The following is a 12,834-nucleotide window of genomic DNA, read 5'->3' as shown; positions in this document are numbered from 1 at the left end:
TTCTCCTGGCAACTTTTTCAGTCCTAGTAATCCCTCTCCTACTTTCATGTTTTTTTTTATGATTATTGGTTTTGTTTTATTTTTTTAATTTCCGCATGAGTGAGAACACACCATACTTGTTTTAAGCACCGTTTTGACTTCTGTGAGTAAAGACCTAACAAAAACAATCTTAGAGGAGAAAAAGTTTATTTGGGGGCTCACAGTTTCAGAGGACTCAGTCCATAGATGGCTAACTCCATTCCTCAGGGCTCAAGGTGAGGCAGAATGCATCATGGCAAAAAAGTGTGGCAGAGGGAAGTGTCTCAGGACATGGCCAGGAAACAGAGTTCTACTTACATCAACAAAAATATAAACCCCAAAGGCATGTTCCCAATGACCCACCTTCTCCAGCCACACCCTATCTACAGTTAATCCCTTTCAGGTGATTAATGTAGTGATTAATATAAGGATCTTATAATCCAATCATTTCACCTCTTTCTTGAGTTGTTTCACACATAAGCTTTTGGAGAACACCACATGTATAAACCATAGTACGTCTTTCAGGGTCTGTCTTGTTTTGCTTAAGATTATGTCCTCCAGTTACATCCATTTTCTTCAAATGATATTTCATTCTTCTTCATGGCCTAATAATACTCCACTGTTTATATATAACATATTTTCTTTATCTAGTCATTTGTTGATGCACACCTGGTCTGATTCCATGCCATGACTATTGTGAATAGTGCTACAATAAACAGGGTTTGCAGGTATCTCTTTTGTATGCTGACTTCATTCAATTTGGATATATACCCAAAAATGGGATAACTAGATCATATGGTATATCTATTTTTGAACTAATTAACATTCTCACCAATTGTGCATAAGCAACCACTGTTTTTTTCTTTACATCCTTGCCAGTATTTGATATTTGTGCTGCTATGAACATTGATGTGGCTGTGTCAATGTAGTATGCTGATTTTAAATCCTTTAGATATATGCTGGGGAGTGAGAGAACTGGGCCAAATGGTGGTTCTATTCCAAGTTTTTTGAGGAATCTCCATAGTGCTTTCCAGAGAGGTTGTACCAATTTGTAGTCCCACCAACAATGTATGAGTGTTCCATTTTCTATTTGTTCTTACTTGTATTCATGAAAATTGCCATTCTGACTGGAGTGAGATGGAATCTCATGTAGTTTGAATTTGCATTTCTCTAATTTCTGGAAATGTTGAACCTTTTTCATATTTTTGTTGATCATTTGTATTTCTTTTGAGAAGTGTCTGTTCAGTTCTTTTGCCCATTTATCGATTGTTTTTTTTTTTTGTTGTTGTTGTTGTTGTTGTTGTTGATAAGCTTTTTTTTTTATTTAATGAGTTTTATTTTTTTATCACATGATTTTTCTTTTTTTTATTTTTTATTGTAAACAAATGGGATACATGTTGTTTCTCTGTTTGTACATGATAAGCTTTTTGAGTTCTTCATATATCCTAGAAATTAACACCATTTCACAGGTGCAGTTGGCAAAGTTTTTCTCCCATTCTGAAGGTTCTCTCTTCATGCTTTTGATTGTTTCTTTTGTTGTGAGGAAGCTTTTTAGTTTGATACCATCCCATTTATTGATTTTTAAATTTTATTTCTTGTGCTTTAGGACTCTTGTTAAGGAAGTCTGTTCCTGTGCCAATATGTTGACGTGTTGGGCCTACATTTTCTTCTAGTGGGTGCAGGGTTTATGGTATAATTCCTAGGTCTTTGATCCACTTATAGTTGATTTTCTTTGCAGGGTGCGAGATAGGGGTTAACGTTCATTCTGTTATATATGAATTTCCAGTTTTTCCAGCACCATTCGTGGAAGATGCTATCTTTTCTCTAGTGTGTTTATGATAACTTTGTCTAGTACAAGGTAACTGTATTTGTGTGGATTTGTCTCTGTATCTTCTGTTCCATTGGTCTTCTTGCCTATGTTGGTGCCAATATCATGCTGTTTTTGTTACTATAGCTCTGTAGTATTATTTAGGTTTGGTATTGTGATGACTCCTGCTTCATATTTCATGCTAAGGTTTGCTCTAGCTATTCTGGTCTTCTTATTTTTCTAAATGAATTTCATGACTTCTTTTTGTATTTCTATGAAGAATGTCATTGGAATTTGATGGAAATTAATTTGAATCTGCAAGCACTTTTGGTGGTATGGCTATTTTGACAATATAGGCTCCATTTTGTAGGACTTTAAAGTCATATTAATTCTGTAGTTGTTTGAAAGAAGGACTATTCCATTATCTCTTTACCAAATATGACCTTCTCAGTTTTTCAGGTCACTCATTTGACCACAGTTACATCGAATTAACACCCATGTATACATCTTAATTGAGACTCATTTAAGGGACTGAAGAAAAACATTCCTGTCAACAGGGACCATCTGAAAGGATGTCTTCTGAGGCAGCAGCCATGTTACCAAATAAATAGATATCCTCTGGCAGCCGAAGTCTTTGTAACCCTTATTTCTCACTTGAATGGTTCTTTATTTTCTGAGCCCTCAGTGCTCCTTAAAATTTTGATTAACATGTTAATTGTACACATTAATATGACAGTGTGATATTATAATACATGCATACAGTGTACACTGATCAAATCCTGCCTCCCTTTATCCAACTCATTTTCCTTCCTAATTTCTATCAATCAGTATTCTACGTTCAGGTCAACTTTTTCATTTTTAACTTCCACATATGAAAGAGAACATGGGTAATTATCTTTCTGTGCTGGCTTACTTCACTTAACATAATACCCTCCAATTTCATAGATTTCACTGAAAATGAAAGAATTTCTTATTTATGGCTAAAATAATGTTCCATTATATAGTATGTGTTTGTATACATGTATGTATGTATGTATGTATATGTGTGTGTATGGTGTATATGTATATATATGTATATATGTGTGTGTGTGTATATATATATATATAATTTTCTTTATCCATTGAATTTTTTCTGTTTTTGTTTTTTTTTATTAAAAATCACAAATTTACATAGGGCAATGTTGTTTGATTCATTCTGTTATTATTTTTTTCCCTTTCCCCCCCACCACTCCCACTCCTCTTTTCCCTCTATACAGTCCTTCCTTCCTCCATTCTTACCACCCTCCTTATCCCTAACACTAAACCTAACCCTAACCCTAACGCTAACTCCCCCAACCCCCATTATATGTCCTCATCCGCTTATCAGTGAGATCATTCGTCCTTTAGTTTTTTGAGATTGGCTTATCTCACTTAGCATGATATCCTCCAATTTCATCCATTTGCCTGCAAATGCCATAATTTTATCATTCTTCATGGTGGAGTAATATTCCATTGTATATATATGCCACAGTTTCTTTATCCATTCATCAACTGAAGGGCATCTAGGTTGGTTCCACAATCTGGCTATGGTGAATTGAGCAGCTCTGAACATGGATGAGGCTGTATCTCTGTAGTATGCTGATTTTAAGTCCTTTGGGTATAGGCCAAGGAGTGGGATAGCTGGGTCAAATGGTGGTTCCATTCCAAGCTTTCTGAGGAATCTCCATACTGCTTTCCAGAGTGGCTGCACTAATTTGCAATCCCACCAGCAATGTATGAGTGTACCTTTTTCCCCACATCCTTTCCAACACCTATTGTTGCTTGTGTTCTTGATAATTGCCATTCTAATTGGAGTGGAATGGAATCTTAGGGTATTTTTGATTTGCATTTCTCTTATTACTAGAGATGTTGAACATTTTTTCATATATCTGTTGATTGCTTGTACATCTTCTTCTCTGAAGTGTCTGTTCATTTCCTTAGCCCATTTGTTGATTGGATTATTTGTATTCTTGGTGTAGACTTTTTTGCGTTCTTTATAGATTCTGGAAATTAGCGATCTATCTGAAGTATGAGTGGCAAAGATATTCTCCCACTCTGTAGGCTCTCTCTTCATATTACTGATAGTTTCCTTTGCTGAGAGAAAGCTTTTTAGTTTGAATCTATCCCAGTTGTTGATTCTTGCTTTTATTTCTTGGGCTATGGAAGTCCTGTTAAGGAAGTCTGATCATAAGTCAACAAGGTGAAGATTTGGACCTACTTTTTCTTCTATAAGATGCAGGGTCTCTGGTCTGATTCCGAGGTCCCTGATCCATTTTGAGTTGAGTTTTGTGCAGGGTGAGTGTTAGGGGTTTAATTTCATTCTGTTGCATATGGTTTTCCAGTTTTCCCAGCACCATTTGTTGAAGAGGCTATCTTTTCTCCATTGCATATTTTTGGCACCTTTGTCTAGTATGAGAAAATTGTATTTATTTGGGTTGGTGTCCATGTCCTCTATTCTGTACCATTCATCTACCTGTCTATTTTGGTCCATTGACCTTTTGATGAACCTCTAGGTTGATTCAATATATTTGTCACTGTGAATAGTAGCACAAGAATCTTGGACTTGCAGGTATCTATTTGTTATGCTAATTTCCTGTCCTTTAGATATATACTCAAAAGTGCAGTAACTATATCATATGGTAAATCTACTTTTAATGTTTTCAGGGGTAGGGCAGACCTCCATATTGTTTTCCATAATGGTGTCGCTAATATACATTTTTACCAATGGTATATAAGAGTTTCTTGTTCTACACACCCTCTAGCATTTGCTAATTTTGTTTTTGTTTTTTATAATAACCATTCTACCTGGGGTGAGAATTGTGCTCAATTTGAATGATGTTGGGATAACTTCTTTGATGATTTAATAGTGGAGTAGTTAAAAACTAATTTATTACCATCTTTCCACTATAAAAACAAATTCCTCTTACTGTTTTGATAGAGAATGGAAGAAAAGAACTATGGGCTAGGACTTTTTAACATGATCTAGTACTCAGAACAATACTATAAATATTAGTTATCTTTTTTATAGGGCATTATAGTTAAACATAATAGTGTGGGCAATTTTGACATATTCATAAATGCCTATAATGTCATTTGCTCCATTTCAATCTCTGCTTCTTCTTCTTTCCCAACCTTCCTTCTTCCCCTGAACCCTTTTCTCTATTCTATTAGTTTTCCTTCTATTTATTAATGTTTTCACTGGTACTTTATAGTTATATATAAAACTGAAATGCATTGTGATATAACCATATATACACAAAATTTGCTCACCTTCATCCCCAGTTCTTCCCCTTTTCCTCTCCTCCTCCCTCTCCCTTGGCCCCCTGCTTCTACTCTACTGACCGCTCTTCTGTTTTTGCAATATACACTTTTTGTTCCTTTTTTCTCTCTAGTTTATGAATATGAGAGAAAATATTAGACCCTTGATTTTCTGAGTCTGACATATTTCACTTAGCATGATGTTCTGCACTTCCATCCATTTACCAGAAAATGACAATTTTTTGACTGAGAATTCCATTTCATATAGATACCACATTTTGTTTATCCATTCCTGTATTGACGAACACCTAGGATGGATTTGACTAGTATAGTTGTGCTATTATAAACATTGGTATGCATGTTTTACTAAGGTGTGACTTACCGCAATTGAACAAAGGAGATATAGAAATTCTAAGCAGACCAGTATCAAGCAATGAGGTTGAAGCAGCAATAAAATGCCTTTAAACAAAGAAAAGCACAGGACCAGATGGAGTTCCTGCTAAGTCCTACCAGACTTTAAAGAAGAACTAATGACAATGCTCCTCAAATTATTCCATGAAATAGAAAGGGAGGTAACACTCCCAAACTCATTCTATAAAGGCAGTATCACAGTAATATCAAGAACAGATAAAGACATCAAGGAAAGAAAACTAATAAACAGTATCCCTGATGAACATAGATGCAATAATCCTTAATAAAATATTAGTAAACAATATTCAAAAACACACTAAGAAGATAGCATGTCATTATCAAGTTGGATTCACCACAGGGATGTAATGTTGTTTCAAAATATGTAAATCTCATAAATAGAATCAAGGACAAAAATCACATGATTATCTCAGTAGATGCAGAAAAGACCTTTGAAAATATCAAGATTCCATTCATGTTAAAAGCACTGAAGTAACTAGAGGGAAAAAGACCTTACCTCAATATCATAAAGGCTCTATATGACAACCCCTAACCAATGTCATACTGAATGGGGAAGAACTGAGAAAGTGTCTTCTCTAGTTAGGAACAAATCAAGGATGTCCACTCTCACCACTCTTATTCAATATAGTTCCTGAAAGTCTAGCCAGAGCAATCAGGCAAGTAAAGTAAATTAAAGGGATACAAATAGGAAAAGAAGTCAAACTATCTTAGTTTAGTTATCTTTTTAAAGTTGAAATTAGAAATTCTAAGAGGTGACATGACTTTTTCAGGATCACAGTGGTAGCTAAGGAAGGTCATTTTCTCCCTGATTGAGGAGTGTATTATATTTCTTATTTTCCATGCATCATTATTTTCCTTGTGGTAGGTTCTCTTTCTCTCTACAAATATACACATGGATATACATTGATATACACACACACCTAGGCATGATATAAGAAATATGATTAATAGAAGGCCTACATGCTTGATTTAAAAATTGCATAGTTGTTAAGAGTACCATTTTTGAAATCATATAATCCTGAATTCAGTTCTCAGCTCTTGCTAAGTATCCTAACTATTATTTAAAGAAGAGAGATAATTCTTTCTCATAAGACATTTTGAGTCCAAAATAAATGAAACAATACACACATAATGATCTTTTGTACAATGGTCACAGATAATAATCATGACAAATGCTGTTATTATTAGCTATTATTATTAAGCAACTCACAGACCAACAGAGGCAATAGACACATATAATTAAAATGAATTGTGATTATTTTAAAAAAATCTTTAGGATCAAAAAAGAGATAGTCAATTATGCTTAGTAGGAATACTGAATGCCTCATAGAGACAATATATGTTATCTGGGATTAAAGTAGAATAGGCAGTAAAAAGGCATTCTATATAAGAGCAAACAGCATGAGAAATGTTCTCAAGTTGTAAAAATGCATGACTGTATCAAGGGAACTCGGATACATGGAGAAATGCTTCAGGAAACTGAAACTCTTTTTAAAGTCAGGGGGTACTTGTAGTGAGAGTAGGATGATTGAATATTATGATCAAAAAGTAGAATATTAGAAATTAACATCAGATATACAAATAATTATGGGTTAATGTCAGAAAGATCAATAAAGGGAAGGGAATAGGGGCTGGGGAAAGGAAAGGGGAAGGAGATATACTGAGGTCAGATTTAGAATAAGATATATCCCATGCTTGTATAATTATGTCAGAGTAGATTATACCATCATGTGTAACTAAAAAGAAGTGATAAAATAAAAAAAAAATATATATGTAGCTCTTGAGTGATAGCAAGGTACCACCAGATTATGGCCTTAAAATTGGCTGTGTGATGTATAATAGAAATAAAGACAAGCATATATGGTCCATTCACAGTCCTTTTTTTTTTTTTGGTTGTAATTTTTAACAATGCATATAACAAGATATATTTGTGGAGAAAGTGCATTTTAAGCCCACAAGTGCCTTCTGAATTATACTCTAACAGAAATATTTAATTTTATATTCTGAAGATTTCTTTCTGTAGCTCATTACATTTTTTTATATATTTTTTTGCCATTTTTTAAAATTTAGTTTTTATTGTAAACAAATGAGATACATCTTGTTTCTCTGTACATATAGTAGAGGCATATCATTTGTGTAATCATACATTTACATAGGGTAATAGTGTTTGTCTCATTCTGTTATTTTTTCCCTTCCCCCCACCCCTCCCACCCCTCTTTTCCCTCTATACAGTCCCTCCTTCCTCCATTCTTGCCTCCCTCCTACACCCCATTATGTGTCATCATCCGCTTCTCAGTGAGATCATTCATCCTTTGGTTTTTTGAGATTGGCTGATCTCACTTAGCATGATATTCTCCAATTTCATCCATTTGCCTGCAAATGCACAGTCCATTTTTAAGTTAAAATTTTATTTTGTTTACTTTGCATTTATCATTTCTTTACAATTTCAAAACTGTATTAAATTTGTTACTTATTTATTTACTCATTTTCAGTATTGGGGATTGAACCCAGATTGCCTAACCATCACCAACCCTTTTTATATTTCTATTTTGAGATGGTCTCACTAGGGCCTCACCAAATTGGTGAGACTGGCCTTAAACCAGTCATCCTCTGGCCTCAGCCTCCTAAATTACTGGGATTATAGGCATGCATTTTTTGTGAAACTGGCATTTCTCTAATTTCATATACATAAAATTTGGCCTACACAGAACTGACCCATATTGCATTCCCAGAAGGGATACAGAAGACATAAAGAGACAAAAAGAATTCATTATACATAATATCATTTGTTGAGCATTTTACACTTTGAGAATGCTTATAGCCATTATATCATTTCATCCTGCCAATTACTTTGTGATTAAGACAATGATTATTACTATTTCATTTTAAAGATAAAGAAACCAAAACTGAGAAAAATGGAGTTCATATATGTTTCAGTAGTAAAAGCAAGGCTTGTGCCACATTCTCTGAATCAAAATATCTGTATACTTTCCACTATAGTACTTTCCTTTTGGTAAAAGTGTTTGTGATGAGGCTAGGATCATTGTTATTGGATGACTAATGTCTTTTCTCATTCATTTTAATAAATGAGGCCCCAAAAGAAATGATTATACAATGTGTAAATTTGATATGAAACCATTTTAGCATGTGGATGGAAAACAGTTTGCCTATGATCACACAGCAAGACAGTAGCAAAGACAGGACTAGAATTTAGGATGGCAGACTCCATATCCTATACTACTAGCTTAGCCTCAGGGAAAACTTTCCCTAAACAAACTGCAATCAGTAACACATATTCAGTGTCATGTACTTTGCAAAGCATTTTATATAAATATGTACATTCTATCAACTGAGGTAATATTATCTGTCCTCCTCAGAAAACTGATAGAGATGATAATTTCATGAGAATAAAGCTTGATAGTAAATAGAGATTTGAACTTAGGCAGACTGACTAAAGTCAAAGATGAATGGAGTGGGGCTGGGGATATAGCTCAGTTGGTGCAAGCACAATGCCCTGGGTTCAATTCCCAGTACTGCAAAAAAAAAAATATGAATGAAGTGACATAAGTATCTTATGGAGTTGGACTAAGAAAATAAGGGTTTATGGGGAACTAGTATGTATAGCTGACCAAAAGACACTGAAATTCAAGTTTTCTGACCAGTGGATTGGTCAAACAAAATAAATCAATGCATCATGACAAATCTACTAGGAGCCAATTAGAATCATTTAATATTACCTCTCAGATCCATAGGAATTAGAGTGAAAATCAATATCCAAATTGTGGTAACCAACACTATTGTTAGAAGAGCCCTCTTCTTAGTATGGGAAAGGCTGCAAAACATTATATAATACACAAAAGATGATAAATAAAACATTTATAATGTTGCCCTTTTCCAACATAGCTAAAAATATATTCCTACCACAGTATTTCCTACTTTTATAAAGTATGAATTGATTTAAATTATTTTTAGAAGGTATTACATGAATACATCCTTTTTGTGCTGTTATTCTTGCTGTTTATTTCAAACAAATAGAAAGAGTAAAGAATAGCAGTTGCTTTCTGCTTCATGACAGAATAACTGAAATTGAACTTTTTCATTGGCATAAATAATAGGAGCATCAGGGATAAATGAATAAAAACTTTTAAGATGTTGGACAACCAATGTTACATGTTACATGGATCTATAACAGTACATAATGTTCCATGTTACATAATGTTTATCTCATCTCTCCAATATGAGAATGGAAATGATTCTAGTGAGCCCAGTGTTCACCCAAACATTCTAAATGGAAGCACCTTCCACATTATTACACAATGAGTAGTGACCCAAATAAAGCACAATGGTGTATGATTTGAGAAGCCAGAGGTCAGAGTTTGGGGTGACTAAGCTGAGATAGTTGAAATCTGTGGATAAGAGTACTAGATAAGTGATAATTTTAGTGAGAAAGAGCTACAGAAAATTGGTTAAGGATCCTCTTCATTTGGGGACTGAAAATGGAGCTACCCTTATATAGAGTGAAATTTAACAATGCCAGATAAAGAATACTAAAAGGGACTATGATCTCTTTTTCTTTATATTTTTATTTTTACAGACTGCTTTTTGATTCATTGTATACAAATGGGGTATGACTTTTCATTTCTATGATTGTACAAAATGTAGATTCATACCATTCATGTAATCATACATGTACACAAGGTAATGATGTCTCTCTTATTCTACTATCTTTCCTTCCCTGCCCCCTTCACTCACCATTTCCCTTTACACGTTCCAAAGTTTCTCCATTCTTCTCTTCCCCCCACCCCACCTCCCATTATGTATCATCATCCACTTATCAGAGAAAACATTTGGCCTTTGTTTTTCTGGAATTGACTTATTTTACTTCGCATGATATTCTCCAACTCCATCCATTTACCTGCAAATGCCATAATTTTATTCTTCTTTATGACTGAATAATATTCCATTGTGTAAATATACCACAATTTCTTTATCCATTCATCTATTGAAGGGCATCTAGGTTGGTTCCACAATCTAGCTATTGTGAATTGAGCTGCTATAAACATTGATGTGGCTGCGTTACTGTAGTGCGCTGATTTGGACTGTAATCTCTTTCCTTAGAGCTCATACAGATCTGCAAGGAATTGAAATTTTAGCTAGAATGTGAATATCCTTGTTACATACTCAGACATTCTGCAGAATACAGACCCTAGAAGTGTCAAACCCTAGAACAAAAGCTACTATACCCCTGCCCTAGCTAAGCTTAATCATCAAACTAGAAGTGGATGCAGTAGGCACATACCTGTAGCCAGCTACTCAGGATACTGAGGCAGGAAGATCTCTTTATTCCAGGGAAGCGAAGCCATGTTGGGGAATATAGGGAGACATAATCTCAAAAAGAGAAAAGAAAAAAGAAAAAAAACCTAGAATGCTTGACATTACTGAAAATGGCATAGTAGAAAACTTCAAGACCTTATCCCTCCACAAAAGCACCTGATGAACTGAAGAAACTTGGCATAATAATCTTTTGTAGAGTTCAAGAATTTAGCCAAAGAATAATGAAGCCTGGCACAGAGGCACATACCTATAATCCCAGCGTCTTGGGAGGCTGAGGCAGGAGGATTGCAAGTTCAAAGCCAGCAACAGCAATTTAGCAAGGCCCTGAGCAACTTGGTAATATCCTGTCATCTCAAAATAAAAAAAGGCTGGGCATAAGGCTCAGTTGTTAACAACCCATGGATTCAATCTATGGTATGAAAAACTAACAAACAAAAAAACCATACACACACACACACACACACACACACACACACAATTAAGAAGATGTTTGTTTTAGGAGTCTGGTTAAGGAAATAAGTTCCTAAGCTGACATGGTGGAGATTTAGTCCCACTTTTTCTTCTATGAAGTGTAGGGTCTCTGTTGTAGTGCCTAAGTCTTTAATCTACTTTGAGTTGATTTTTGTGCAGTGTAAGAGATAGAATTTTAATCTCATTTTGCTGCATATGGATTTTCAGTTTTCCAAGTACCATCTGTTGAATAGGCTATGTTTTCTCCAATGTATGTTTTTTGCACTTTTGTTTAGTATGAGATAACCATATTTATGTTGGTTTGTCTGTGTCTTCTATTCTGTGCCATTGGTCTACATGTCTTTTTTGGTGTCAATACCATGCCCTTTTTTGTTACTATTGCTCTGTAGTAGAATTTAAGGTCTGGTATTCTGATGCCTCCTACTTTATGCCTCTTGCTAAGGATTGCTTTGGATATTCTGGGTCTCTTGTTTTTCCAAATGAATTACTTTTTCTAGTTCTATGAAGAATGTCATTGGGATTTTAATTGGAATTACATTAAATCTGTATAACAGTTTTGGTACTATGGCCATTTTGACAAATATTAATTCTACCTACCCAAAAGCATAGGAGATCTTTCCCTTTTCTAAGGTCCTCCTCAATTTCCTTCTTTAGTGTTCTGTAGTTTTCATGGTAAATGCCTTTCACCTCTTTTGTTAGGTTGATTCCCAAGTATTTTATTTTTTGAGGCTATTGTTAATTGGGTAGTTTTCCTAATTTCTCTTTCAGTGGATTTATCACTGATGTATAGAAATGCATTTGATTTATGGGTATTGATTTTATATCCTGCTACTTTGCTGAATTCATTTATTAGTTGTAAAAGTATTCTGGGACTTTTTTGATCTCCTAAATATTGAATCATGTAATAGGCAAACAGTGATAATTCAAGTTCTTTTCCTATTCATATCCATTTAATTCCTTTCATTTGTCTAATATCTCTGGCTACAGTGTCAAGGACAATGTTGAATAGAAGTGGTGAAAGAGGGTATCCCTGTCTTGTTCCAGTTTTTAGCAGGAATGTTTTCAGTTTTTCTCCATTTAGAATGATATTGTCATTGGGCCAATATCAATCAAGAATCAATAAGTGAGATTGACTCAAACTAAAAAGATTCTTCTCAGCAAATGAAACAATCAATAACGTGAAGAGAGAGTCTACAGAATCGGAGAAAATCTTTACCACATGCACCTCAGATAGAGCATTAATCTCCAAGATATATAAAGAACTCAAAAAACTTAACACCAAAAACAAATAACTCAATCAGTAAATGGGCTAAGGAACTGAACATGCACTTTACAGAAGAAGAAATACAATCAATCAACAAACATATGAAAGCATGTTCATCATCTCTGGGGATTAGAGAAATACAAATCAAAACTACTCTAATGTTTCATCTCACTGCAGTCAGAATGGCGATTATCAAGAATACAAGCAAGAATAAGTATTGATGAGGATGTGGGGA

General features: G+C 34.5%; 1 protein-coding gene across 8 annotated transcripts in view; it reads left to right on the top strand.

Moving 5' to 3' along the window:
• ZC3H12B (zinc finger CCCH-type containing 12B) overlaps window positions 1–12,834 on the top strand; it is a 359,165-nt gene that overhangs the window by 215,081 nt on the left and 131,250 nt on the right. The window lies entirely within an intron of this gene.

Source organism: Sciurus vulgaris (assembly GCF_902686455.1).
Source record: "Sciurus vulgaris genome assembly, chromosome: X".
Lineage (NCBI taxonomy): Eukaryota > Metazoa > Chordata > Mammalia > Rodentia > Sciuridae > Sciurus > Sciurus vulgaris.
The sequence above is the reverse complement of the archived record's forward strand: the minus strand, read 5'-3'. Positions and strand labels throughout refer to the sequence as shown.